Source organism: Pseudophryne corroboree, chromosome 2 (genome assembly GCF_028390025.1).
Source record: "Pseudophryne corroboree isolate aPseCor3 chromosome 2, aPseCor3.hap2, whole genome shotgun sequence".
NCBI classification, from domain to species: Eukaryota; Metazoa; Chordata; class Amphibia; order Anura; family Myobatrachidae; genus Pseudophryne; species Pseudophryne corroboree.
The window spans coordinates 841,290,573-841,317,019 of NC_086445.1; the positions used below are offsets into that span (position 1 = coordinate 841,290,573).

A 26,447-nucleotide genomic window follows, 5' to 3' on the forward strand; every position below is an offset into this window, starting at 1 on the left:
CTTCCCTGCACCAGTGCTTTCCCTCCTAGTGTCAGCTCATTGCAGGAGGAGGTGCTTAGTGCACCGTCTGAGAGAGTTCTTCCTGGGAGAGTCAACTGCACTAACGTGCAGCTTCTGCTCTCCTCAGTGTGTGACCTTGTCTACCCCGCAGCCGTACACTGTGTGTACTGAGACGCTGTGTTACCGCTGTACTGCTTCACATGTATACTGTGAGTTCCTGCTGCTGCAGAACATCTTCTATATACTACAAGCTGTTATCTGTTATCTGAATAAACCAATCATCCTAGTTAAGTGCCGTTGTGTGGACTAACATCCCTATCCAACACCGCAACACTCTGCCAACAATAGAAAAGTGTAGACTTTGTGTCACTTGCTAGGTCATAGGATAAGCTTGTCCTGATAATAGGCAGCTGCAGACTTGCTATCTGCTTGACTCTGAAGCAGTCTCTTAGCATACTTCCCAACCATTCCAATTTTGAAATGATTGTCATGATTTGAGGGACTGTTCCTCCCCCCAGATCCCAATTTGTAGAGGTGCAGGGAGACGCTTTGTGTTTTCAGAAAGCCCATCAGGAGTGTGTAATTTATGGCTTTATGTTCACACCTCCCTATCCCAATTTCAAACTCTGAAATGTTGTGAGGTACTGCATGGTCTCAGTCTTAACTCTGATTATATATGGCTACTGGCTAGTGAGAATATGAGCAATTCAATTTAAAGATTTCTACTAGCAGAAACTGGTACTGACAAGGGAAAACTGGAATACCTAGGACCATACCTCCCAACATTGGTGTAAATAAGCACAACTTGTGCACACTGCTAGAGATTCCAGTGTCAGGTGCACGTAGCGCCCGCTCATCATACTGAGCAAGACATGCTTCTCAACACTTGGCAGCCCAAACATGTAGTGAATGGAGTTGTGAGCCCCAGCATAAAATTATGTACAGTATCAGAATCATGTACACCTACTTATTGAAACCTCGAGACCAAGCAGGCAACTATCACAATTTATGCATTTTGCACAACAAAGGAGAGCTTATTATTATTCTTTTTTTATAATAAATACTGGGGAGATATAGATAACTGTCAAAAGAGATAAAGAGACGTTGCCCATAGCAACCAATCAGCTATCTGTCATTTTAGAGATTGTGCTAGATAAAAGATTGCTAAAATCTCATTGTTTACCTTGGGCAACTTCTCCAGTGGCTCACTTCTCCACTTTTATCACTGCTTAAATCTCCCCCTAAAGGGTGGTATCCTATTACATGCAGTGATTTACCACATGCTAATAACAGGCTTTTTAGCCAGGTATTACTATTAGGTTATCCAATTACAGCCTGTTTTTACCTTGTGGTAAATCACCTGTTATCAGGCAATAACAAATGGGCAAGGACAAATGCAGGATTTACGTGGGGTGTGTGTGTGTGTGTGTATATATATATATATATATATATATATGGAGCAGCAGGTATCCGGCACTAGTACAACAAAGGTAATGGAGTATTGCTCAGGTGCCTTCCAAGGGTATGAATTCCCAATGTATACAAACGTGTTGGCGGCACTCAGAGACTTAAACAAAGCTGCAAAATAGCGTGCTTTATTCAACGTTTCGGGCGTCTGCCCGTCGTCAGGAGGTAGCAAAACATATAATAGTACATCACAGTTACATTTATACATACACAAACAACACATAATTACCTGATCTGTCCCAGGTGAGTGTGCGCTCCGGGCGCCGATCCCCACGAGTCCCGCCAGAGTATCACCAGCGTGTCCCAGCGTGAACGTCATCCAGGAGCGCCCACCGACCCGGGCCAATCAGTGTGCATCACGTCCCGTTGCCACAGCAACGCGGCTGTTTCAAAACAGCACTGTAGTGAAATAAAAACAACTTAAAATCAGCAGCTTTAGAGCAGATCGCCTACAGCAATAAACTGTACATTCAACTATATCAATAAGGTTACCTAAATGACAGCATAATAACATGTTTTTACTAAATGAACTAAATGTTTAGTGTGAATCTATAAGAAGCATTGTAACCCCAAGGAGTCATTTAAGCCCCTTGGTGTCAATGTTCCCAGAACATGGATCCATTTACTTTCTAATTGTAATAATTGTTTTTTTCTATTGCCCCCTCTGATATTAAATGGAACATGATCTATTAGTTTGGTTCTGATACTGGCAATACTGTGTTTGGCTTCCGCACAATGGCGTGCCACTGGCTGTTCACTCCTGCCCGTTTCTAAGGCAGCCCTAATAGCCGACCTGTGACCTGCCATCCTTTCAATAGAAAAAAACAATTATTACAATTAGAAAGTAAATGGATCCATGTTCTGGGAACATTGACACCAAGGGGCTTAAATGACTCCTTGGGGTTACAATGCTTCTTATAGATTCACACTAAACATTTAGTTCATTTAGTAAAAACATGTTATTATGCTGTCATTTAGGTAACCTTATTGATATAGTTGAATGTACAGTTTATTGCTGTAGGCGATCTGCTCTAAAGCTGCTGATTTTAAGTTGTTTTTATTTCACTACAGTGCTGTTTTGAAACAGCCGCGTTGCTGTGGCAACGGGACGTGATGCACACTGATTGGCCCGGGTCGGTGGGCGCTCCTGGATGACGTTCACGCTGGGACACGCTGGTGATACTCTGGCGGGACTCGTGGGGATCGGCGCCCGGAGCGCACACTCACCTGGGACAGATCAGGTAATTATGTGTTGTTTGTGTATGTATAAATGTAACTGTGATGTACTATTATATGTTTTGCTACCTCCTGACGACGGGCAGACGCCCGAAACGTTGAATAAAGCACGCTATTTTGCAGCTTTGTTTAAGTCTCTGAGTGCCGCCAACACGTTTGTATATATATATATATATGTGGATGGAAGGTGAGATAGTAAAAAGCGACCAATGGTGCCAAACAATACCAGAGCTGGGCGGTAGTATACAAGGTATATACAAATTTATTGCAATGGAAAACACTAAAACAATACTGAGTATAAAAGCATACACGCTAATATAAACATGTCGGACTTATAAAAAGGCAGAAAAACATAAAACATAAAAGAAGCAGCATTCGACATAAAAGGTATATAGATAAAAATTTTAAAAATAGCATTCAAAAATAAAAAAGAGGAGTAAAATATCTTAGCTTTTAGTAAGTGAGGTTAGATCAAGGCAGCACCCAACGCGTTTCGTCCTATCTGGACTTCATCAAGGGGTGATTTGAGACTAGAGACAGACCATATATATATATATATATATATATATATATATATATACTCATCCTGAGGGGGAAGTGATGTACGCATCACTTCCTGTAATTAATTAGCAAAAGTGATCAAAGATGTCCAAATTACATATTGGTTATCAAATTATTGCAATTGTATTAATGAGAACCTTAATTAGTGCAAAACAAAGTTAAAACACACAGTGAAACATCAATAAAACATAAAGAAAGTGCAGAGCCGCGGACTTCCTGTCCGGGCTGTGTGTGATGTCATATCCGCCCCACGTCCGGTATCCAGCTCTTCAGAGTGCGCATGCATTGGTCTCGTGTGGCGGAAGTATGTGTCTCCTATGCGGCTGGCATGTTCATATCCTGTCTGGGCTGGTGTTAGCAGAACGGGATCCTCCGGCGGCCATTTTCTATTAGGTCAAAGTCCACAGCTTTTGCGGCAGCCATGTTTTTGGAGTCCAAATGAACTACTTAGGAGATTTTCATGATAATTACTTTACGCTTGGATCCAGTTCTTGGCCCATTCACTAATCCGCTCCATGTCAAGTGTGCAATATGTAAAAATAAAAGAGGATGGGATCAAGGATTAGAGTAGCGTAATTCAAATATATCCAATGCACTAAAGTGTCTCGGTATTTCCATTTAGTATTGATATACATTGTATGGAACATCAAGTTAATGTTATAGAGTAGCCGTATATATAAAATAAATTTTAATATATATAGAAGAGTAATAAATGGAATAGAGAGAGGTATAAAATATATATATATACATATGCTGGACGGGTTGATTTTATAATAATAGTCACTACTACAGGGTGAGAGAATACGATCAAGGGACAGCTGGGACCATAGTCTGCAATTGGGATATAAATCCCTAAAAATTCACATACGCTGTGAAATCTATTTAGACAAATAGATTGATAAGAAGAACAGCAGAAGGCAAAGTTCCAAAACTTGAGTACGTATATACACACAGTCATTTAGAGCATTCCTCCAACATCCTTATGTTTACAACACCCGATCTTCCAAGGAGGTCTCCCATCCTTGTACTGGCCGGGCCCAACCTCGCTTAGCTTCCAAGATCAGATGGCATTGGGCGTCTCCAGGATGGTATAATTGTAATAATAATGTGGAATCATGGAAAGATCCCATAGGTGTCCGTATATACAAAGAGTTAATAGCAGAACCTGAATACTTCTTTAAAAAGTGATATAACAAAATCTATATCATAGGTCAGAGAACCAAGTGGAAGTAGACATAATCTACAGAGATCGAAGTGACAGTGAGGCGTGCTTAAGGATCGAAAAGGAATAGGTGAACTTGAGATAGGGTAAATTCGGTAATTAAGGTCTCTTATAAATCCTTTTCAAATTACAGCACCTGGTCTCCCCTGGAGGTCCCCCAACCAGGCACTGGCCAGGCCAAACACTGCTTCACTTCCAAGATCGGCTGGAATTGGGCATGTCCAGCTTGGTATGGCTGTAATAATTAGGAGACAGAGGTCTGATTTGGAATGAAAAAAGGAAAGGAAATAGTAAAGGGGAGGGCTTACATTATAAGAGGGGTGCTATCTCGTATCCTTCATTGAAGCCATCTGGATGGAGGGTGTTCAATTCATAAATCCAGAACATCTCTCTCCTAGAAAGGAGGTTGGAGATCTCCTCCTCTTTCTCCCAGGAATACCAGTTCGATACCTTTGTATGTTAGTGCCTCAGGGTCCGAATTGTGGCATTGGTGGAAGTGTCTTGATACTGCATGTGTTAGGACTTTGTTCTTTACATTTCTGATATGTTCTTGGATGCGAAGTTTCAGAGCTCTTTTGGTTTTGCCAATGTACTACACGGGCATTCTAGAAGATATATCACTGATGGTGTGTTACAGTTTATAAACTGTTTGATACGATATTCTTTATTGGTATTAGTGTTGTAAAAAGATTTCCTGTTCTGATGAAGATACTTGCAGATATTACATTTACCACATTTGAAACTACCCACACATTTTGGCATGGTGTTCCTTGCTTCAGGATTCCTTAGCATACCGGGTGCCACAAGGTCTTTTAAGCTTTGGGATTTTCGAAAAACCAGTTTTGGTTCCTTAGTGAGGTATTCTTTCAAAATAGGGTCCATTAGCAGAATATGCCAGTGTTTCTTGAGTGTTTGCTTGATAAGGTTCTCATGCCTGTTATAGGAGGTAATAAATTTGACAGTATCCTCCTTACTATCCTTGGATTTGTATTTTAAAAGTTCTCCTCTTTCTAGACCTTTTGTTCTAATGGTAGCTCCTTCCAGGAGTTGCACAGGGTACCCCTTTTCCCTGAATCTTTCTTTGTATACCTCCAGTTGTAGATCTCTGTCTTCACTATTCTTGCAGTTACTTGCTATTCTATTAAACTGGGAGAATTGAATATTGTCTTTCCACTGTTGTCGGTGATTACTCCTGTAGTGCACATAGCTGTTCATGTCTACCTTCTTGATGAAATTGCTCGTGATGATTTCATTACCTGAGTGTGTTAATACCAGGTCCAGGAATTCAATTCTTTCGGTATCATCTGTGGCCGTGAAGCTGAGGTTCATGCTGTTATCCGAAATGTGTGTTAAAAATTCTTTAAAACTCGGCTGGTCTCCTTCCCACACAATTAAAATATCATCAATGTAACATTTATAAAAAATTATATTATGCTGATACGGATTATTTGTAAAAACATACTTATTCTCCCATTGTCCCATAAAAAGATTGGCGAAGCTGGGTGCAAAGATAGTCCCCATCGCTGTTCCACAGATCTGGAGATAAAACCCATCTAAAAACTTAAAATAATTGTGTTTCAATATAAAATCCATGAGTTCACATATAAAAAGTCTGTGGTCCTCTGTGATTAGATGGTCCTTACTGAGGAAGTCATTGCAAGCTTCAATCCCCTTGTCGTGCTCTATGCAAGTGTATAAGGATTGCACGTCTATTGTGACCCATCTATATGTGTCTTTCCACTGGAAAGTCTCCATCAAGTTTAAGACTGATGTAGTGTCCTTCAGATATGCCGGCAGTTCCATCACATATTTTCTTAGAAATATGTCTACATACTCTGAGAGATGCGAGGTCACGGAGTCGATCCCCACCACTATGGGTCTATCCAGGGGATTGCCCAGGGATTTATGTATTTTAGGGAGAAAATAAAAGATGGGGGTAGTGGGGTTGGAATTTAAAAGATACTGGTACTCCTCTTTAGTAATTATTTCACATCTAAAACCCTTTAAGAGCATTAATCTTAATTCCTCCACAAAGATCTCCTTGGGGTCATTGGATAATGGAATGTATGAGGATCTATCGCCCAGTAATCTGTTTGCTTCTATGGTACAGGCTTCCCTATCCATAATAACCAACCCCCCCCCTTTATCAGCCGCTTTTATGACTATATTCTTATTTTCCTGTAGTCATTTGATGGCTTCCGTTTCTCTATTTGTGAGATTTCTTTCCTTGATTGGTGGGATGTTAGCATCGCAGAGGTCCTTCTTTACTAATTCACAGAACAGGCCCACATTATGTCCCTTGGATTCAAGGGGGTAATACTTTGAAGTGGGTTTTAGGCCGGATTTAGATTGTTCATAATTTTGTATAACCGCATCTTCTTTTTTAAGGAAATGGCGTTTGAGGGTGATTTTCCGTATGAATTTGTTCAAGTCTATGAAAACATCAAACTTCTTCATTCCCTTCGTGGGTGCAAATGATAGACCTTTGTTTAGCAGCGTGGTTTCATGGTTTATCAGTACGTGGCTTGAGAGGTTGAAGATGCCTTTTGATGTTGGGGGTTCTACTGCAGGTTTCGTCTTTTGAATAGGCTTTTCCCTCCTACTCCCACGGCATTCACTTCTTCTTCGAGCCTTCTTTTCCGTGGTGATGCATTGGTGGTTTTCCATCTTTCGGTTGTCCTTGCCGTATCTCGATGGTGCTGAGTTGTGCCTTGTGATAAAAAAGACTCCTCTGTATTGGAGTCCAATCTCTGTAGTGTTGAGAATCTATTGGTGGTTCTGATCGGATTCACCTGAGTTCCCCTCATGTTTGTTCTGGAGCTTCTCGTTTTTTGGGGGATGGACTGCCAATACTCCCTCTTTCCTTTCGGCTCCTGTTGTCCTCCTCTATTGAACCGACTCCAGTTTTTCACCGTGTTGTTCTCGTAATCCTGTCTGTCTCTAGCAAATTTCCTTTCCTTGTTCTTGTTCACCTCCTCCTCTATGCATTCCAGTTTTTTATTTAGAACTTTTTCATTAATTCTGAAGTCCTCTTTGTCCTTATGGACCTCCATTTTACTCTCAGCCTCTTTAATCTCTATTTCCAGTGCTGAGATGATACATTTCTTTTCTTTTCCGCTATTAATAGTCTCATAAGGTTAATGGAACAGTTGTGTAATGTATTGTCCCACTACTTCATAAAATCCTGATTGTCCAAACCAAAGGTGGGCTGTTTGGATATCCTAAGCCCTCTAGGAACCCTATTAACACTGACATATTGCTCCAGGCTATCCAATTACAGCCTGTTTTTACCTTGTGGTAAATCACCTGTTATCAGGCAATAACACATGGGCAAGGACAAATGCAGGATTTACGTGGTGTGTGTGTGTATATATATATATATATATATATACACATATATACATATACACACACACATACATACTGTATATATATTTATAGGTACGTACGTACATACGTACATTATATATATGTATATATATATATATATATATATATATATATATATGTGAACAGAAAATGAGGTATTGAAAGCGACCAATGGTGCTAGACAATTGTAACAAAGCAAGGTGATTGTGAAAAATGATACAAATTTATTATATAGCACTAAAACAAAACGGAGTTAAAAATCTTTGCAAAAAGAGATAGCATATAGCTAAAATACTAAAAAAACATGTACAAAGAAAAAATGTATATAAGAAAGACATAGGACATAAAATATACCAAAAATAAAAAAATATTTTAAAAATCAATTGTAAAAAGAGGAGTAAGAGTATCTTAACTTTTGATAAGTGAGGTAAGATCAAGGCAGCACCCAACGCGTTTCGTCCTATCTGGACTTCATCAAGGGGTGATCTAAGGCTAGAGACAGACCATATATATATACTCAGCTAGAGAGGAAGTGATGTGTGCATCACTTCCTGTAATTAATTGAGTGAAGTGTTTGTAATTGTTCAATATAGAATTATAGTGCACAATTATTACAGGTGTATTAATAGGGGTATATAATCCTGTGAATTTAAGCTAAAAAAACAAACAGAATGTTCATAAAGTGAGAAGAAAGTCACAGAGCTGCGAACTTCCTGTCCGGGGCGTCCGCGGCGTCACATCCGCCCCACATCCGGTGTCCTTAGCGGCCGGGTGCGCATGCGTCGGCTACGTGTGGCGGAATGTATTTATACCGCTTACACTTATCTTCAATGCAAGTACCACATTAGTATGTGTAACCAAGGTAACACAGATCTCCGGCAGCCATTTTTTGTCCTCAATTTTCAGCATTAGCGGCGGCCATACTTTTGGAGTTCAAGTCCATACTAATTACCGGAGCTGGTTGCTTGAGATCAATGTTCTGCATATTTTAAGTCCAGCTCCATCTTGATTTCGGAATACATAGAACAAGAGACAATGGGAAAATACAAGTGATGAGAATGAAGTTATATTAGCACAATATCAATACAATTGTATGTTTTAATCTGACAATAGATTCATAAAATAAATGTATATAATCATCAGTGGACCAGATTTTTCGATGGGCTATTTTTTATATAGTTACATTAGGACACTGTTCACAATTAATACTGGAACAGAATTCTTGGTGGTAAACACAGGGTAGGGGTAAAAATGTGTATAAAAACAGCCATTTGAGCATTCCCACAGAACTCCTCCAGCATCTTTGTTTTTACAATACCCGATCTTCCAAGGAGGTCCCCCATCCTTGTACTGGCTGGGCCCAAGCTTGCTTAGCTTCCAAGATCAGACGGCATTGGGCGTCCCCAAGATGGTATGATTGTAATGACAATATGGAGTCGTAAGTGGGGCCCATAGATGTCCGTGTATATATGAGTCATCCTCCAAATATGGGTGGAGATAATCTTGGTGGAACAAATCATTTAGAAGGAAGGGCTTGTAACTATAGGCCAAGGTGTCAAGAGATACGCATGGTTTAGGAGGATATTGGATGAAAAATTGTGTTACCAACTGGATGTTGTCAAATATCATAATTCAAAAGATTTTTTGTTTTAAAAAAAATAATTTGAGTGAAATTGAGGCGGTTCTAACATAACTGTTAAAACCTTGTAAATACTGCACCTGGTCTCCCCTGGAGGTCCCCCAACCAGGTACTGGCCAGGCCCAACGCTGCTTCGCTTCCAACACCGGCCGGGATTGGGCCTATCCAGCGTGGTATGGCTGTAATAATGGTCAAGTGATATGGATACAGTTTTAATAAGAAGGGGAGATGAAAGAACATGTGAAAGAAGGATGCTTACATTACAAGAAGGGTGCTATCTCATATCCTTCATTAAACCCATCAGGATGAAGAGTGTTCAGTTCGTAGATCCAGAACATCTCTCTCCTTGAAAGGAGGTTGGAAAGATCTCCGCCTCTATCTCCTATAGCCTCCAGTTCAATGCCTTTGTAAGTTAATGCCTCCGGGTCTGAGTTATGGCACTAATGAAAGTGTCTTGATACCGCATGTGTTAAAACTTTGTTCCTTACGTTCCTGATGTGTTCTTGGATGCGAAGTTTCAATGCCCTTTTAGTTTTGCCGATGTGCTTCATTTTGCATAGGCATTCCAAGAGATATATTACAGTGTTACAATTGATAAACTGTTTAATCCGGTATTCTTTGTTAGTATTGGAGTTACAGAAAGATTTCCTGTTCTGGTGGTAAAATTTGCAGATGTTGCATTTGCCACATTTAAAACTGCCCACACATTTAGGCATGGTATTTCTTGGTTCGAGATTCCGTAACATGCTAGGTGCCAACAGGTCCTTCAGGTTTTGGGATTTTCTAAAGACCAATTTTAGTTCCTTAGTAAGGTAGTCCTTCAAGATGGGGTCCATCAGCAAGATATGCCAATGTTTTTTAAGGGTTTGTTGAATGAGTTTCTCATGTCTATTGCATGTGGTTATGAATTTAAATGTATCTTCTTTGTTTTCTTTAGACTTGTATTTTAACAAATCCCGTCTTTCAAGGCCTTTGGTTCTAGTAGTGGCTCCTTCCAGGAGTTGTGTCGGGTAACCCTTCTCCTTGAATCTTTCTTTGTAAACTTCAAGTTGGGTATCTCTGTCCTCATTGGTTTTACAGTTGCGTGCTATCCTGTTGAACTGAGAAAAAGGAATATTGTCCTTCCACTGTTGTCGATGGTTACTCCAATACTGCACGTAACTATTCATATCCACTTTCTTGATGAAGTTACTCGTGATGATTTCTTTGTCTGAGTGTGTCAACACTACATCTAGGAACTCCATCCTCTCACTGTCTTCTTTGGCCGTGAAGCTGAGGTTCATGTCATTTTCCGAGATGTACGTTAAAAATTCTTTAAAACTTGGCTGATCTCCTTCCCATACAATTAAAATGTCATCAATATAACGTTGGTAAAAAATGATATTGTTTTGATACGGGTTATTTGTAAAAATGTATCTATTCTCCCATTGTCCCATAAAAAGATTAGCGACACTGGGTGCAAATATAGTACCCATCGATGTACCACAAATCTGGAGGTAAAACCCATCTAAAAATTTAAAATAATTATGCTTCAATATAAAATGCATAAGATCACATATAAAAAGTCTATGTTCTTCTGTGATAAGATGGTCTCTGCTGAGGAATTCATTACAGGCCTCAATACCCTTCTCATGTTCTATGCAGGTATATAAAGACTGCACATCTATTGTGGCCCATCTGTATGTGTCCTTCCACTGAAGGGTTTCCATTAAGTTTAGGACTGATGTAGTGTCCTTCGGGTATGCTGGTAATTCCACCACATACTTTCTCAAAAAAATGTCCACATACTCTAAGACGTGTGAGGTCAGAGAATCAATCCCTGCCTCTATGGGTCTACCTGGGGGATTGACCAACGATTTATGTATTTTAGGGAGAAAGTAAAAAATGGGGGTAGTGGGGTTGGAATTTAAATGATACTGGTACTCCTCTTTTGTGATAATTTCACGTCTAAAACCCTTTAAAAGCATTATTCTTAGTTCTTCGATGAAGGTTTCTTTAGGGTCATTGGGCAGTGAGATATATGAGGATCGATCTCCTAGTAGTCTGTTTGCTTCTATGGTATAGGCTTCCCTATCCATAATAACCAACCCCCCCTTGTCAGCCGCTTTTATGACTACATTCTTATTTTCCTGTAATCGTTTGATGGCTTCAGTCTCCCTATTGGTGAGATTCTTCTCCTTAATTGATGGAATGTGACAGTCACAGAGGTCCTTCTTCACCAGTTCATAGAACATGCCAACATTGTGTCCCTTAGATTCTAAGGGATAAAACTTTGAAGTGGGTTTAAGGACAGATTTGGATTGTGTTATGTTCCTGGTGCTCAGAACAGGAGAGATGTTGCGTAGTGAGTCCAGAGCACCAGGATGTGATGCTGAAATAAGGTGTGATATGGAAATAGCCCCTAGCACCCTACCTCCATTGTTTCACCCGTGTGGTCAGTTCACGCCTGCGTGACTATGGCTTCTTGGGCCCATGGCAGCCGCGTTTGAAGGGCGGATTAGGTCTGCCCAACTTTGATGCCCCCAGGTCTTAGAGTGAGACAAGGCGTGAACCGAGACAGGATAATAACAAGGGGACCTCTAACTAAAGCAACAGGAGGCTAGGGGCTACTAACTACCCTAAAACTAAATATATGTGCGGCACGCCGCCAAAGGAAAAGAACAACAAAAGATACCACTGTCCACACCCCACACGGCACCGTCATGTACCGGGAAGGACAGTGAAAAGCGGAACCTTCCGCAAAAACACCAGTACAAAACAAACGCTAGGATTAAGCGGCCTAGGCCGCAACACACGGCAGAAGCCGCTACTCACGGAACCGGGAGAGAACCCCGATAAGCAAGAACCCCCAGATGACTGCAACAGGTTCACTTGGACTGGAAGGATTCCCAGGACTGGCTTCAGAACTCCAGGACTCAGGAACACGGGGAGCAGGATCGACCAGATACAGCAGACCAGGAACAAACTTTGCTAGGCAGGAACAGCGTACAGGAAGCTTTCACCGGCGAGGCTGCAGTGTGCTGGCTCCCATAAAAAGGCCATGCTGGCCAATGACAGGAGGGCCAGCAAGACCAGCCCCCAGACCCTAATTAATAGTTGCCGTGCAGCTGCCCTGCTGCACGAACAACTAATCAGTCTTATCTGGCAACGGGGAATGTGGTCCGCCAATGGCGTCCCCGTTGCCATGGACCCGGCGGCTGAGGACGCCCGGCATCCTAGCGTTGCCAGGGACCCGGCGGCTATAGTACGCACGGCGTCCTGGCGTTGCTAGGTGCCGGGCAGCGAGGGAGGTGCGGCGGCCGTGAGCGTCGCCCGGAAGCAGACCGGGCGGCGCCGCGGACCGCGGCACCTAACAGTACCCCCTCTTGAGGAGGGGTTAAAGAACCCCTAAAGCCGGGTTTCTGAGGAAATTCCTGAAAGAATAATTTCTTAAGTTTAGGGGCATGTAGATCCTTATCCAGGACCCAAGACCTTTCCTCCGGGCTATAGTCTTTCCAGTGAACTAAAAAATACAGCCGGCCTCGAGAAACTTTGGAATCTAAAACCTTCTCCACCAAAAACTCTTGTTGCCCCAGAACATCCACCGGAGGTCTACCCTGAGAAGTTTTCCGAGGGAATCTCCTGGAAGAAATATATTGCTTCAGAAGGGAACAATGAAAAGTATTGCCAATTTTGAGTGATTTAGGCAAGCGTAGCCGAAAAGCAACTGGATTGACCTTCTTTACGATAAGGAACGGTCCAATAAATTTGGGTCCCAATCTAGCCAAGGGTTGTCGGAGCTTGATGTTGCGGGTTGACAACCACACCTTATCTCCCACCTTAAAAGTGCATGGGCGTCGGAACCTATCTGAAAAAATCTTTCCTCGGAAGGCAGCCTTCTTAAGGGCAAGGTGCACCTTTTTCCAAATGATTCTGAGACGGGAAGTTAAGGTCAACGAAGAGACTGGAAAATGAGGGTAAAAAGAATTGGCTCTAGGATGAAAGCCCAGGACCGAAAAGAATGGAGACTCCTTGGTGGAAGAATGACAAGAGTTATTATAGGCAAACTCGGCCAAAGGAAGAAATTCAGACCAATCATTCTGAAGTTTGGCCGAGTATAGTCGTAAATACTGTTTTAATGACTGATTAACATGTTCAGTTTGTCCGTTAGACTGTGGATGGTACCCAGATGTTAAAGAGAGTTTCATATTTAAAGAGGCACAAAAACGTTTCCAGAAACGGGCAATGAATTGTGGTCCCCGATCAGAGACAATATCCATGGGTAAACCATGGAGCCTGAAGACATGGTGGAGAAACAAAACTGCCAACCCTTGAGCGGAGGGTAATCGGGGAAGAGCAATGAAGTGGGCCTTCTTACTAAAACGGTCTACTACCACCCAAATGACTCAGAACCCAGCTGAAAGAGGAAGGTCCACCACGAAATCCATGGATATATGTGACCATGGCCTGAGAGGAATGGCTAGAGGCATGAGTTGCCCGACCGGCAACGATCGAGATACCTTGTACTGAGCACAAACCTGACAGGAACGGACAAATTCCCTCACATCTTTAGAAAGATTAGGCCACCACACTGAGCGAGAGATTAATTCCAAGGTCTTAGTGATACCCGGATGACCAGAAACCTTATTATCATGAAACTCAGCTAGAACAGTGCCTCTCAGAAATTCAGGGACGAAGAGACGATCTGCAGGAGTGACACTGGGAGCCTGCTGCTGAAGCTGGACTAGCTGTGTAAATAAATCCTGAGTGAGGCCATCCCGGATGACAGACGATGGGACTACGGGGGTAGTAGCCGAGTGATTATTGTGAACCGGAAGAAAACAACGTGACAGGGCATCAGCTTTCGTATTCTTGGAACCGGGCCTGAAGGTAATGATAAACCTGAAACAAGTAAAAAACAGCGCCCAACGTGCCTGTCGAGCATTAAGCCGTTTAGCTGACTCAATATACTGCAGGATCTTGTGGTCAGTGAACACAGTAATGGTATGCCTTGCTCCTTCCAACTAGTGCCTCCACTCCTCGAAAGCCCATTTAACTGCCAACAATTCTCGATTACCAACATCAAAGTTAGATTCTGCGGAGGAGAATTTTCTGGGCATGAAGGCACATGGGTGTAATTCCCGAGACTCCGGGTCTTCCTGAGAAAGGATAGCCCCCACTCCAACCTCTGAGGCATCTACCTCGACAATAAAGGGGAGATCCGGGTTAGGGTGTCTGAGTACTGGAGCTGAGACAAAGGCCTGTTTCAAGGCCAGAAAGGCAGACTTGGCTTTAAGCGACCAATTGCAAGGGTCCGCTCCTTTTTTAGTCAATGCCACAATAGGAGCAACCAAATCTGAGAAGGTATGAATAAAACGCCAATAATAATTTGCAAACCCTAAAAAGCGCTGGATTGCTTTTAAGTTCGTGGGTTGTGCCCAATTTAGGATTGCCTGGAGTTTTTGGTTCCATGAAAAACCCCTTTGGAGAAATAATATACCCCAGGAAGGACACTTCTGTGATGTGGAAATCACATTTCTCCAATTTGGCGTACAAATGATTTTCCCGTAACCTCTGAAGGACTAGTCGCACATGGGTAATATGTTGTTCAAAGGACTCAGAGTAAATCAAAATGTCGTCTAAATAAATGACTACGAACTTTCCTAGAAAGTCGCGAAGGACGTCGTTAATAAGATCTTGAAATACAGCAGGAGCATTAGATAGCCCAAACGGCATCACCAGGTATTCATAATGTCCCGACTATGTGCTGAAAGCCATCTTCCACTCATCCCCAGATTTTATTCGGATGAGATTGTAAGCCCCTCTAAGATCAATTTTGGAGAAGATAACTGCAGTACGGAGCTGATCAAATAGTACCGAAATCAGTGGCAAGGGGTAGGTGTTTTTAACAGAGATCTTATTCAGAGCCTGATAATCAATACATGGTCTGAGCGACCCATCTTTTTTCTCAACAAAAAAGAACCCTGCACTTAATGGAGATCTCGAGGGCCTATTGAAGCCCTTCTTCAGGCTCTCCTGTACATACTCATCCATTGCCGTAGTTTCCGGCCCAGACAGGGCATATAGTCTCCCTTTAGGCAAAGAGGCATCGGGAACTAAGTCAATGGCGCAGTCATAGAACCGATGAGGGGGCAGAATATCCGCATTACCCTTGGAGAAAACATCGGCAAAGTCCTGATATTCCAAAGGAATAAGTTCTGGGGTGACTGCCGCAACCCGGACTGGACGGGAAATACGTTCCTTAACACAAAAGGGACCCCATCGGGAAATCTACCCAGACCGCCAATCTATGGTGGGATTATGAAAGGCAAGCCAGGGGTGACCCAAAACTACGGGGACTGCCGGACAATGGGTAAGGTAAAACTCGATTTTCTCTGAATGTAAGGCCCCCACTGTCAGTTGTACTGGAGGTGTGCGGTGAGTGATTACCCCATTAGAAAGCGGACCACCATCCAAGCCATGCATGGTGATACGTTTATCCAAAGGTATCTGTGGAACGCCCAATGCCTGAGCCCAACCAAGATCCATGAAATTTCCCGCAGCTCCACTGTCGACGAAGGCCGACACCAACGAACTGAGACTACCAAAGGAAATTTTTACAGGAACTAATAAGGAATCATTAGAGGAGATCAATTGCAGACCCAAGTGAACCCCCTCACAATTCACTTGGTCAGAGCGTTTCCCTGCTTATTCGGGCACTTGCGCGCGACATGTCCCTTGCCACCACAATACAAGCAGAGTCCAGAATTTAGCCTTCTGGTTCTTTCCTCTGGGGACAGCCGGGAGAGACCCATTTGCATGGGCTCCTCGACGTCCTCAGGGAAAGTATACACACATGGACTAGGCCTGAAACTAGCTCCTCTTTCAGCCCTCCGCTCCCGGAGACGACGATCAATTTTAATAGCAGGCTCCATGAGTTTGTCTAAAGTCTCTGGAGCGGGGTACTGAAGGAGACTGTCTTTAATAACTTCAGACAAACCGAGGCGAAACTGACTGCGCAGAGCCGGGTCATTCCAGCCACAGTCGTTCGACTAACGGCGAAACTCGGTACTCGGAAGCTGGATTTTTCCCTTGCTTTAGTGCACGCAGGTGGCTCTCAGCCGATGCTTCTCTGTCAGGGTCATCATACAAAAGGCCTAAGGACTTAAAAAAGGCATCTACCGATAGCAAGGCTGTGTCATCGGCTTTTAACCCAAACGCCCAGGTTTGCGGGCGCCTTGAAGCAAAGACATCACAATCCCGACCCGTTGAGACTCAGTACCAGAGGATCGGGGTCTTAACCGAAAATAAAGTCTACAAGCGTCCTTAAAATTAAAAAAATCCTTTCGGTTACCCGACAAACGGTGAGGAAGATGCATCTTTGGTTCTGGAATTATACTCAGGGAGGCTCGCAAAATATCTTCCTGCGATCTCACCCGAAGAGTAAGAGCCTGAACCATCTGAGTTAGTTCCTGAATCTGGTTGGCCAAAAGCTGGCTGGGATTCGGTCCTAATACTGCCGGATTCATGAGACCGAATCTCAAGGCCCACCAAATACAAATAACTCTTTATTCTTTTTGGGCTGGTGATAATGTTACGTTCCTGGTGCTCAGAACAGGAGAGATGTTGCGTAGTGAGTCCAGAGCACCAGGACGTGACGCTGAAATAAGGTGTGGTATGGAAATAGCCCCTAGCACCCTACCTCCATTGTTTCACCCGTGTGGTCAGTTCACGCCTGCGTGACTATGGTTTCTTGGGCCCACGGCAGCTGCGTTTGAAGGGAGGATTAGGTCTGCCCAACTTCGATGCCCCCAGGTCTTAGAGTGAGACAAGGCATTAACTGAGACAGGATAATAACAAGGGGACCTCTAACTAAAGCAACAGAAGGCTAGGGGCTACTAACTACCCTAAAACTAAATATATGTGCGGCACGCCGCCAAAGGAAAAGAACAACAAAAGATACCACTGTCCACACCCCACACGGCACCGTCGTGTACCGGGGAGGACAGTGAAAAGCGGAAACCTCAGCAAAAACACCAGAAGCCGCTACTCACGGAAACGGGAGAGAACCCCGATAAGCAAGAACCCCCAGATGACTGCAACAGGTTCACTTGGACTGGAAGGATTCCCAGGACCGGCTTCAGAACTCCAGGACTCAGGAGCACAGGGAGCAGGATCGACCAGATACAGCAGACCAGGAACAAACTTTGCAAGGCAGGAAGCTATCACCGGCGAGGCTGCAGTGTGCTGGCTCCCATAAAAAGGCCCTGCTGGCCAATGACAGGAGGGCCAGCAAGACCAGCCCCCAGACCCTAATTAATAGTTGCCGTGCAGCTGCCCTGCTGCACGAACAACTAATCAGTCTTATCTGGCAACGGGGAATGTGGTCCGCCAATGGCGTCCCCGTTGCCATGGACCCGGCGGCTGAGGACGCCCGGCATCCTAGCGTTGCCAGGGACCCGGCGGCTATAGTACGCACGGCGTCCTGGCGTTGCTAGGTGCCGGGCAGCGAGGGAGGTGCGGCGGCCGTGAGCGTCGCCCGGAAGCAGACCGGGCGGCGCCGCGGACCGCGGCACCTAACAGTACCCCCTCTTGAGGAGGGGTTAAAGAACCCCTAAAGCCGGGTTTCTGAGGAAATTCCTGAAAGAATAATTTCTTAAGTTTAGGGGCATGTAGATCCTTATCCAGGACCCAAGACCTTTCCTCCGGGCTATAGTCTTTCCAGTGAACTAAAAAATACAGCCAGCCTCGAGAAACTTTGGAATCTAAAACCTTCTCCACCAAAAACTCTTGTTGCCCCAGAACATCCACCGGAGGTCTACCCTGAGAAGTTTTCCGAGGGAATCTCCTGGAAGAAATATATTGCTTCAGAAGGGAACAATGAAAAGTATTGCCAATTTTGAGTGATTTAGGCAAGCGTAGCCGAAAAGCAACTGGATTGACCTTCTTTACGATAAGGAACGGTCCAATAAATTTGGGTCCCAATCTAGCCAAGGGTTGTCGGAGCTTGATGTTGCGGGTTGACAACCACACCTTATCTCCCACCTTAAAAGTGCATGGGCGTCGGAACCTATCTGAAAAAATCTTTCCTCGGAAGGCAGCCTTCTTAAGGGCAAGGTGCACCTTTTTCCAAATGATTCTGAGACGGGAAGTTAAGGTCAACGAAGAGACTGGAAAATGAGGGTAAAAAGAATTGGCTCTAGGATGAAAGCCCAGGACCGAAAAGAATGGAGACTCCTTGGTGGAAGAATGACAAGAGTTATTATAGGCAAACTCGGCCAAAGGAAGAAATTCAGACCAATCATTCTGAAGTTTGGCCGAGTATAGTCGTAAATACTGTTTTAATGACTGATTAACACGTTCAGTTTGTCCGTTAGACTGTGGATGGTACCCAGATGTTAAAGAGAGTTTCATATTTAAAGAGGCACAAAAACGTTTCCAGAAACGGGCAATGAATTGTGGTCCCCGATCAGAGACAATATCCATGGGTAAACCATGGAGCCTGAAGACATGGTGGAGAAACAAAACTGCCAACCCTTGAGCGGAGGGTAATCGGGGAAGAGCAATGAAGTGGGCCTTCTTACTAAAACGGTCTACTACCACCAAAATGACTCAGAACCCAGCTGAAAGAGGAAGGTCCACCACGAAATCCATGGATATATGTGACCATGGCCTGAGAGGAATGGCTAGAGGCATGAGTTGCCCGACCGGCAACGATCGAGATACCTTGTACTGAGCACAAACCTGACAGGAACGGACAAATTCCCTCACATCTTTAGAAAGATTAGGCCACCACACTGAGCGAGAGATTAATTCCAAGGTCTTAGTGATACCCGGATGACCAGAAACCTTATTATCATGAAACTCAGCTAGAACAGTGCCTCTCAGAAATTCAGGGACGAAGAGACGATCTGCAGGAGTGACACTGGGAGCCTGCTGCTGAAGCTGGACTAGCTGTGTAAATAAATCCTGAGTGAGGCCATCCCGGATGACAGACGATGGGACTACGGGGGTAGTAGCCGAGTGATTATTGTGAACCGGAAGAAAACAACGTGACAGGGCATCAGCTTTCGTATTCTTGGAACCGGGCCTGAATGTAATGATAAACCTGAAACGAGTAAAAAACAGCGCCCAACGTGCCTGTCGAGCATTAAGCCGTTTAGCTGACTCAATATACTGCAGGATCTTGTGGTCAGTGAACACAGTAATGGTATGCCTTGCTCCTTCCAACTAGTGCCTCCACTCCTCGAAAGCCCATTTAACTGCCAACAATTCTCGATTACCAACATCAAAGTTGGATTCTGCGGAGGAGAATTTTCTGGACATGAAGGCACATGGGTGTAATTCCCAAGACTCCGGGTCTTCCTGAGAAAGGATAGCCCCCACTCCAACCTCTGAGGCATCTACCTCGACAATAAAGGGGAGATCCGGGTTAGGGTGTCTGAGTACTGGAGCTGAGACAAAGGCCTGTTTCAAGGCCAGAAAGGCAGACTTGGCTTTAAGCGACCAATTGCAAGGGTCCGCTCCTTTTTTAGTCAATGCCACAATAGGAGCAACCAAATCTGAGAAGGTATGAATAAAACGCCAATAATAATTTGCAAACCCTAAAAAGCGCTGGATTGCTTTTAAGTTCGTGGGTTGTGCCCAATTTAGGATTGCCTGGAGTTTTTTGGTTCCATGAAAAACCCCTTTGGAGAAATAATATACCCCAGGAAGGACACTTCTGTGATGTGGAAATCACTTTTCTCCAATTTGGCGTACAAATGATTTTCCCGTAACCTCTGAAGGACCAGTCGCACATGGGTAATATGTTGTTCAAAGGACTCAGAGTAAATCAAAATGTCGTCTAAATAAATGACTACGAACTTTCCTAGAAAGTCGCGAAGGACGTCGTTAATAAGATCTTGAAATACAGCAGGAGCATTAGATAGCCCAAACGGCATCACCAGGTATTCATAATGTCCCGACTATGTGCTGAAAGCCGTCTTCCACTCATCCCCAGATTTTATTCGGATGAGATTGTAAGCCCCTCTAAGATCAATTTTGGAGAAGATAACTGCAGTACGGAGCTGATAAAATAGTACCGAAATCAGTGGCAAGGGGTAGGTGTTTTTAACAGAGATCTTATTCAGAGCCTGATAATCAATACATGGTCTGAGCGACCCATCTTTTTTCTCAACAAAAAAGAACCCTGCACTTAATGGAGATCTCGAGGGCCTATTGAAGCCCTTCTTCAGGCTCTCCTGTACATACTCATCCATTGCCGTAGTTTCCGGCCCAGACAGGGCATATAGTCTCCCTTTAGGCAAAGAGGCATCGGGAACTAAGTCAATGGCGCAGTCATAGAACCGATGAGGGGGCAGAATATCCGCATTACCCTTGGAGAAAACATCGGCAAAGTCCTGATATTCCAAAGGAATAAGTTCTGGGGTGACTGCCGCAACCCGGACTGGACGGGAAATACGTTCCTTAACACAAAAGGGACCCCATCGGGAAATCTACCCAGACCGCCAATCTATGGTGGGATTATGAAAGGCAAGCCAGGGGTGACCCAAAACTACGGGGACTGCCGGACAATGGGTAAGGTAAAACTCGATTTTCTCTGAATGTAAGGCCCCCACTGTCAGTTGTACTGGAGGTGTGCGGTGAGTGATTACCCCATTAGAAAGCGGACCACCATCCAAGCCATGCATGGTGATACGTTTATCCAAAGGTATCTGTGGAACGCCCAATGCCTGAGCCCAACCAAGATCCATGAAATTTCCCGCAGCTCCACTGTCGACGAAGGCCGACACCAACGAACTGAGACTACCAAAGGAAATTTTTACAGGAACTAATAAGGAATCATTAGAGGAGATCAATTGCAGACCCAAGTGAACCCCCTCACAATTCACTTGGTCAGAGCGTTTCCCTGCTTATTCGGGCACTTGCGCGCGACATGTCCCTTGCCACCACAATACAAGCAGAGTCCAGAATTTAGCCTTCTGGTTCTTTCCTCTGGGGACAGCCGGGAGAGACCCATTTGCATGGGCTCCTCGACGTCCTCAGGGAAAGTATACACACATGGACTAGGCCTGAAACTAGCTCCTCTTTCAGCCCTCCGCTCCCGGAGACGACGATCAATTTTAATAGCAAGCTCCATGAGTTTGTCTAAAGTCTCTGGAGCGGGGTACTGAAGGAGACTGTCTTTAATAACTTCAGACAAACCAAGGCGAAACTGACTGCGCAGAGCCGGGTCATTCCAGCCACAGTCGTTCGACTAACGGCGAAACTCGGTACTCGGAAGCTGGATTTTTCCCTTGCTTTAGTGCACGCAGGTGGCTCTCAGCCGATGCTTCTCTGTCAGGGTCATCATACAAAAGGCCTAAGGACTTAAAAAAGGCATCTACCGATAGCAAGGCTGTGTCATCGGCTTTTAACCCAAACGCCCAGGTTTGCGGGCGCCTTGAAGCAAAGACATCACAATCCCGACCCGTTGAGACTCAGTACCAGAGGATCGGGGTCTTAACCGAAAATAAAGTTTACAAGCTTCCTTAAAATTAAAAAAATCCTTTCGGTTACCCGACAAACGGTGAGGAAGATGCATCTTTGGTTCTGGAATCATACTCAGGGAGGCTCGCAAAATATCTTCCTGCGATCTCACCCGAAGAGTAAGAGCCTGAACCATCTGAGTTAGTTCCTGAATCTGGTTGGCCAAAAGCTGGCTGGGATTCGGTCCTAATACTGCCGGATTCATGAGACCGAATCTCAAGGCCCACCAAATACAAATAACTCTTTATTCTTTTTGGGCTGGTGATAATGTTACGTTCCTGGTGCTCAGAACAGGAGAGATGTTGCGTAGTGAGTCCAGAGCACCAGGACGTGACGCTGAAATAAGGTGTGGTATGGAAATAGCCCCTAGCACCCTACCTCCATTGTTTCACCCGTGTGGTCAGTTCACGCCTGCGTGACTATGGTTTCTTGGGCCCACGGCAGCTGCGTTTGAAGGGAGGATTAGGTCTGCCCAACTTCGATGCCCCCAGGTCTTAGAGTGAGACAAGGCATTAACTGAGACAGGATAATAACAAGGGGACCTCTAACTAAAGCAACAGAAGGCTAGGGGCTACTAACTACCCTAAAACTAAATATATGTGCGGCACGCCGCCAAAGGAAAAGAACAACAAAAGATACCACTGTCCACACCCCACACGGCACCGTCGTGTACCGGGGAGGACAGTGAAAAGCGGAAACCTCAGCAAAAACACCAGAAGCCGCTACTCACGGAAACGGGAGAGAACCCCGATAAGCAAGAACCCCCAGATGACTGCAACAGGTTCACTTGGACTGGAAGGATTCCCAGGACCGGCTTCAGAACTCCAGGACTCAGGAGCACAGGGAGCAGGATCGACCAGATACAGCTGACCAGGAACAAACTTTGCAAGGCAGGAAGCTATCACCGGCGAGGCTGCAGTGTGCTGGCTCCCATAAAAAGGCCCTGCTGGCCAATGACAGGAGGGCCAGCAAGACCAGCCCCCAGACCCTAATTAATAGTTGCCGTGCAGCTGCCCTGCTGCACGAACAACTAATCAGTCTTATCTGGCAACGGGGAATGTGGTCCGCCAATGGCGTCCCCGTTGCCAGGGACCCGGCGGCTATAGTACGCACGGCGTCCTGGCGTTGCTAGGTGCTGGGCAGCGAGGGAGGTGCGGCGGCCGTGAGCGTCGCCCGGAAGCAGACCGGGCGGCGCCGCGGACCGCGGCACCTAACAGTACCCCCTCTTGAGGAGGGGTTAAAGAACCCCTAAAGCCGGGTTTCTGAGGAAATTCCTGAAAGAATAATTTCTTAAGTTTAGGGGCATGTAGATCCTTATCCAGGACCCAAGACCTTTCCTCCGGGCTATAGTCTTTCCAGTGAACTAAAAAATACAGCCGGCCTCGAGAAACTTTGGAATCTAAAACCTTCTCCACCAAAAACTCTTGTTGCCCCAGAACATCCACCGGAGGTCTACCCTGAGAAGTTTTCCGAGGGAATCTCCTGGAAGAAATATATTGCTTCAGAAGGGAACAATGAAAAGTATTGCCAATTTTGAGTGATTTAGGCAAGCGTAGCCGAAAAGCAACTGGATTGACCTTCTTTACGATAAGGAACGGTCCAATAAATTTGGGTCCCAATCTAGCCAAGGGTTGTCGGAGCTTGATGTTGCGGGTTGACAACCACACCTTATCTCCCACCTTAAAAGTGCATGGGCGTCGGAACCTATCTGAAAAAATCTTTCCTCGGAAGGCAGCCTTCTTAAGGGCAAGGTGCACCTTTTTCCAAATGATTCTGAGACGGGAAGTTAAGGTCAACGAAGAGACTGGAAAATGAGGGTAAAAAGAATTGGCTCTAGGATGAAAGCCCAGGACCGAAAAGAATGGAGACTCCTTGGTGGAAGAATGACAAGAGTTATTATAGGCAAACTCGGCCAAAGGAAGAAATTCAGACCAATCATTCTGAAGTTTGGCCGAGTATAGTCGTAAATACTGTTTTAATGACTGATTAACACGTTCAGTTTGTCCGTTAGACTGTGGATGGTACCCAGATGTTAAAGAGAGTTTCATATTTAAAGAGGCACAAAAACGTTTCCAGAAACGGGCAATGAATTGTGGTCCCCGATCAGAGACAATATCCATGGGTAAACCATGGAGCCTGAAGACATGGTGGAGAAACAAAACTGCCAACCCTTGAGCGGAGGGTAATCGGGGAAGAGCAATGAAGTGGGCCTTCTTACTAAAACGGTCTACTACCACCAAAATGACTCAGAACCCAGCTGAAAGAGGAAGGTCCACCACGAAATCCATGGATATATGTGACCATGGCCTGAGAGGAATGGCTAGAGGCATGAGTTGCCCGACCGGCAACGATCGAGATACCTTGTACTGAGCACAAACCTGACAGGAACGGACAAATTCCCTCACATCTTTAGAAAGATTAGGCCACCACACTGAGCGAGAGATTAATTCCAAGGTCTTAGTGATACCCGGATGACCAGAAACCTTATTATCATGAAACTCAGCTAGAACAGTGCCTCTCAGAAATTCAGGGACGAAGAGACGATCTGCAGGAGTGACACTGGGAGCCTGCTGCTGAAGCTGGACTAGCTGTGTAAATAAATCCTGAGTGAGGCCATCCCGGATGACAGACGATGGGACTACGGGGGTAGTAGCCGAGTGATTATTGTGAACCGGAAGAAAACAACGTGACAGGGCATCAGCTTTCGTATTCTTGGAACCGGGCCTGAAGGTAATGATAAACCTGAAACGAGTAAAAAACAGCGCCCAACGTGCCTGTCGAGCATTAAGCCGTTTAGCTGACTCAATATACTGCAGGATCTTGTGGTCAGTGAACACAGTAATGGTATGCCTTGCTCCTTCCAACTAGTGCCTCCACTCCTCGAAAGCCCATTTAACTGCCAACAATTCTCGATTACCAACATCAAAGTTGGATTCTGTGGAGGAGAATTTTCTGGACATGAAGGCACATGGGTGTAATTCCCAAGACTCCGGGTCTTCCTGAGAAAGGATAGCCCCCACTCCAACCTCTGAGGCATCTACCTCGACAATAAAGGGGAGATCCGGGTTAGGGTGTCTGAGTACTGGAGCTGAGACAAAGGCCTGTTTCAAGGCCAGAAAGGCAGACTTGGCTTTAAGCGACCAATTGCAAGGGTCCGCTCCTTTTTTAGTCAATGCCACAATAGGAGCAACCAAATCTGAGAAGGTATGAATAAAACGCCAATAATAATTTGCAAACCCTAAAAAGCGCTGGATTGCTTTTAAGTTCGTGGGTTGTGCCCAATTTAGGATTGCCTGGAGTTTTTTGGTTCCATGAAAAACCCCTTTGGAGAAATAATATACCCCAGGAAGGACACTTCTGTGATGTGGAAATCACATTTCTCCAATTTGGCGTACAAATGATTTTCCCGTAACCTCTGAAGGACCAGTCGCACATGGGTAATATGTTGTTCAAAGGACTCAGAGTAAATCAAAATGTCGTCTAAATAAATGACTACGAACTTTCCTAGAAAGTCGCGAAGGACGTCGTTAATAAGATCTTGAAATACAGCAGGAGCATTAGATAGCCCAAACGGCATCACCAGGTATTCATAATGTCCCGACTATGTGCTGAAAGCCGTCTTCCACTCATCCCCAGATTTTATTCGGATGAGATTGTAAGCCCCTCTAAGATCAATTTTGGAGAAGATAACTGCAGTACGGAGCTGATAAAATAGTACCGAAATCAGTGGCAAGGGGTAGGTGTTTTTAACAGAGATCTTATTCAGAGCCTGATAATCAATACATGGTCTGAGCGACCCATCTTTTTTCTCAACAAAAAAGAACCCTGCACTTAATGGAGATCTCGAGGGCCTATTGAAGCCCTTCTTCAGGCTCTCCTGTACATACTCATCCATTGCCGTAGTTTCCGGCCCAGACAGGGCATATAGTCTCCCTTTAGGCAAAGAGGCATCGGGAACTAAGTCAATGGCGCAGTCATAGAACCGATGAGGGGGCAGAATATCCGCATTACCCTTGGAGAAAACATCGGCAAAGTCCTGATATTCCAAAGGAATAAGTTCTGGGGTGACTGCCGCAACCCGGACTGGACGGGAAATACGTTCCTTAACACAAAAGGGACCCCATCGGGAAATCTACCCAGACCGCCAATCTATGGTGGGATTATGAAAGGCAAGCCAGGGGTGACCCAAAACTACGGGGACTGCCGGATAATGGGTAAGGTAAAACTCGATTTTCTCTGAATGTAAGGCCCCCACTGTCAGTTGTACTGGAGGTGTGCGGTGAGTGATTACCCCATTAGAAAGCGGACCACCATCTAAGCCATGCATGGTGATACGTTTATCCAAAGGTATCTGTGGAACGCCCAATGCCTGAGCCCAACCAAGATCCATGAAATTTCCCGCAGCTCCACTGTCGACGAAGGCCGACACCAATGAACTGAGAC

The 26,447-nt window shown here is 44.8% G+C and overlaps 1 protein-coding gene and 4 pseudogenes across 1 annotated transcript in view; 1 reads left to right on the forward strand and 4 right to left on the reverse strand.

The window, feature by feature from the left end:
* PHEX (phosphate regulating endopeptidase X-linked) overlaps window positions 1-26,447 on the forward strand; it is a 433,913-nt gene that overhangs the window by 170,533 nt on the left and 236,933 nt on the right. The gene's annotated exons all lie outside the window — the stretch shown is intronic.
* LOC135051803 (5S ribosomal RNA) lies at window positions 4,248-4,366 on the reverse strand (annotated as a pseudogene).
* On the reverse strand, window positions 4,611-4,729 carry LOC135052322 (5S ribosomal RNA; annotated as a pseudogene).
* Window positions 9,162-9,280, reverse strand: LOC135052268 (5S ribosomal RNA; annotated as a pseudogene).
* Window positions 9,563-9,681, reverse strand: LOC135052579 (5S ribosomal RNA; annotated as a pseudogene).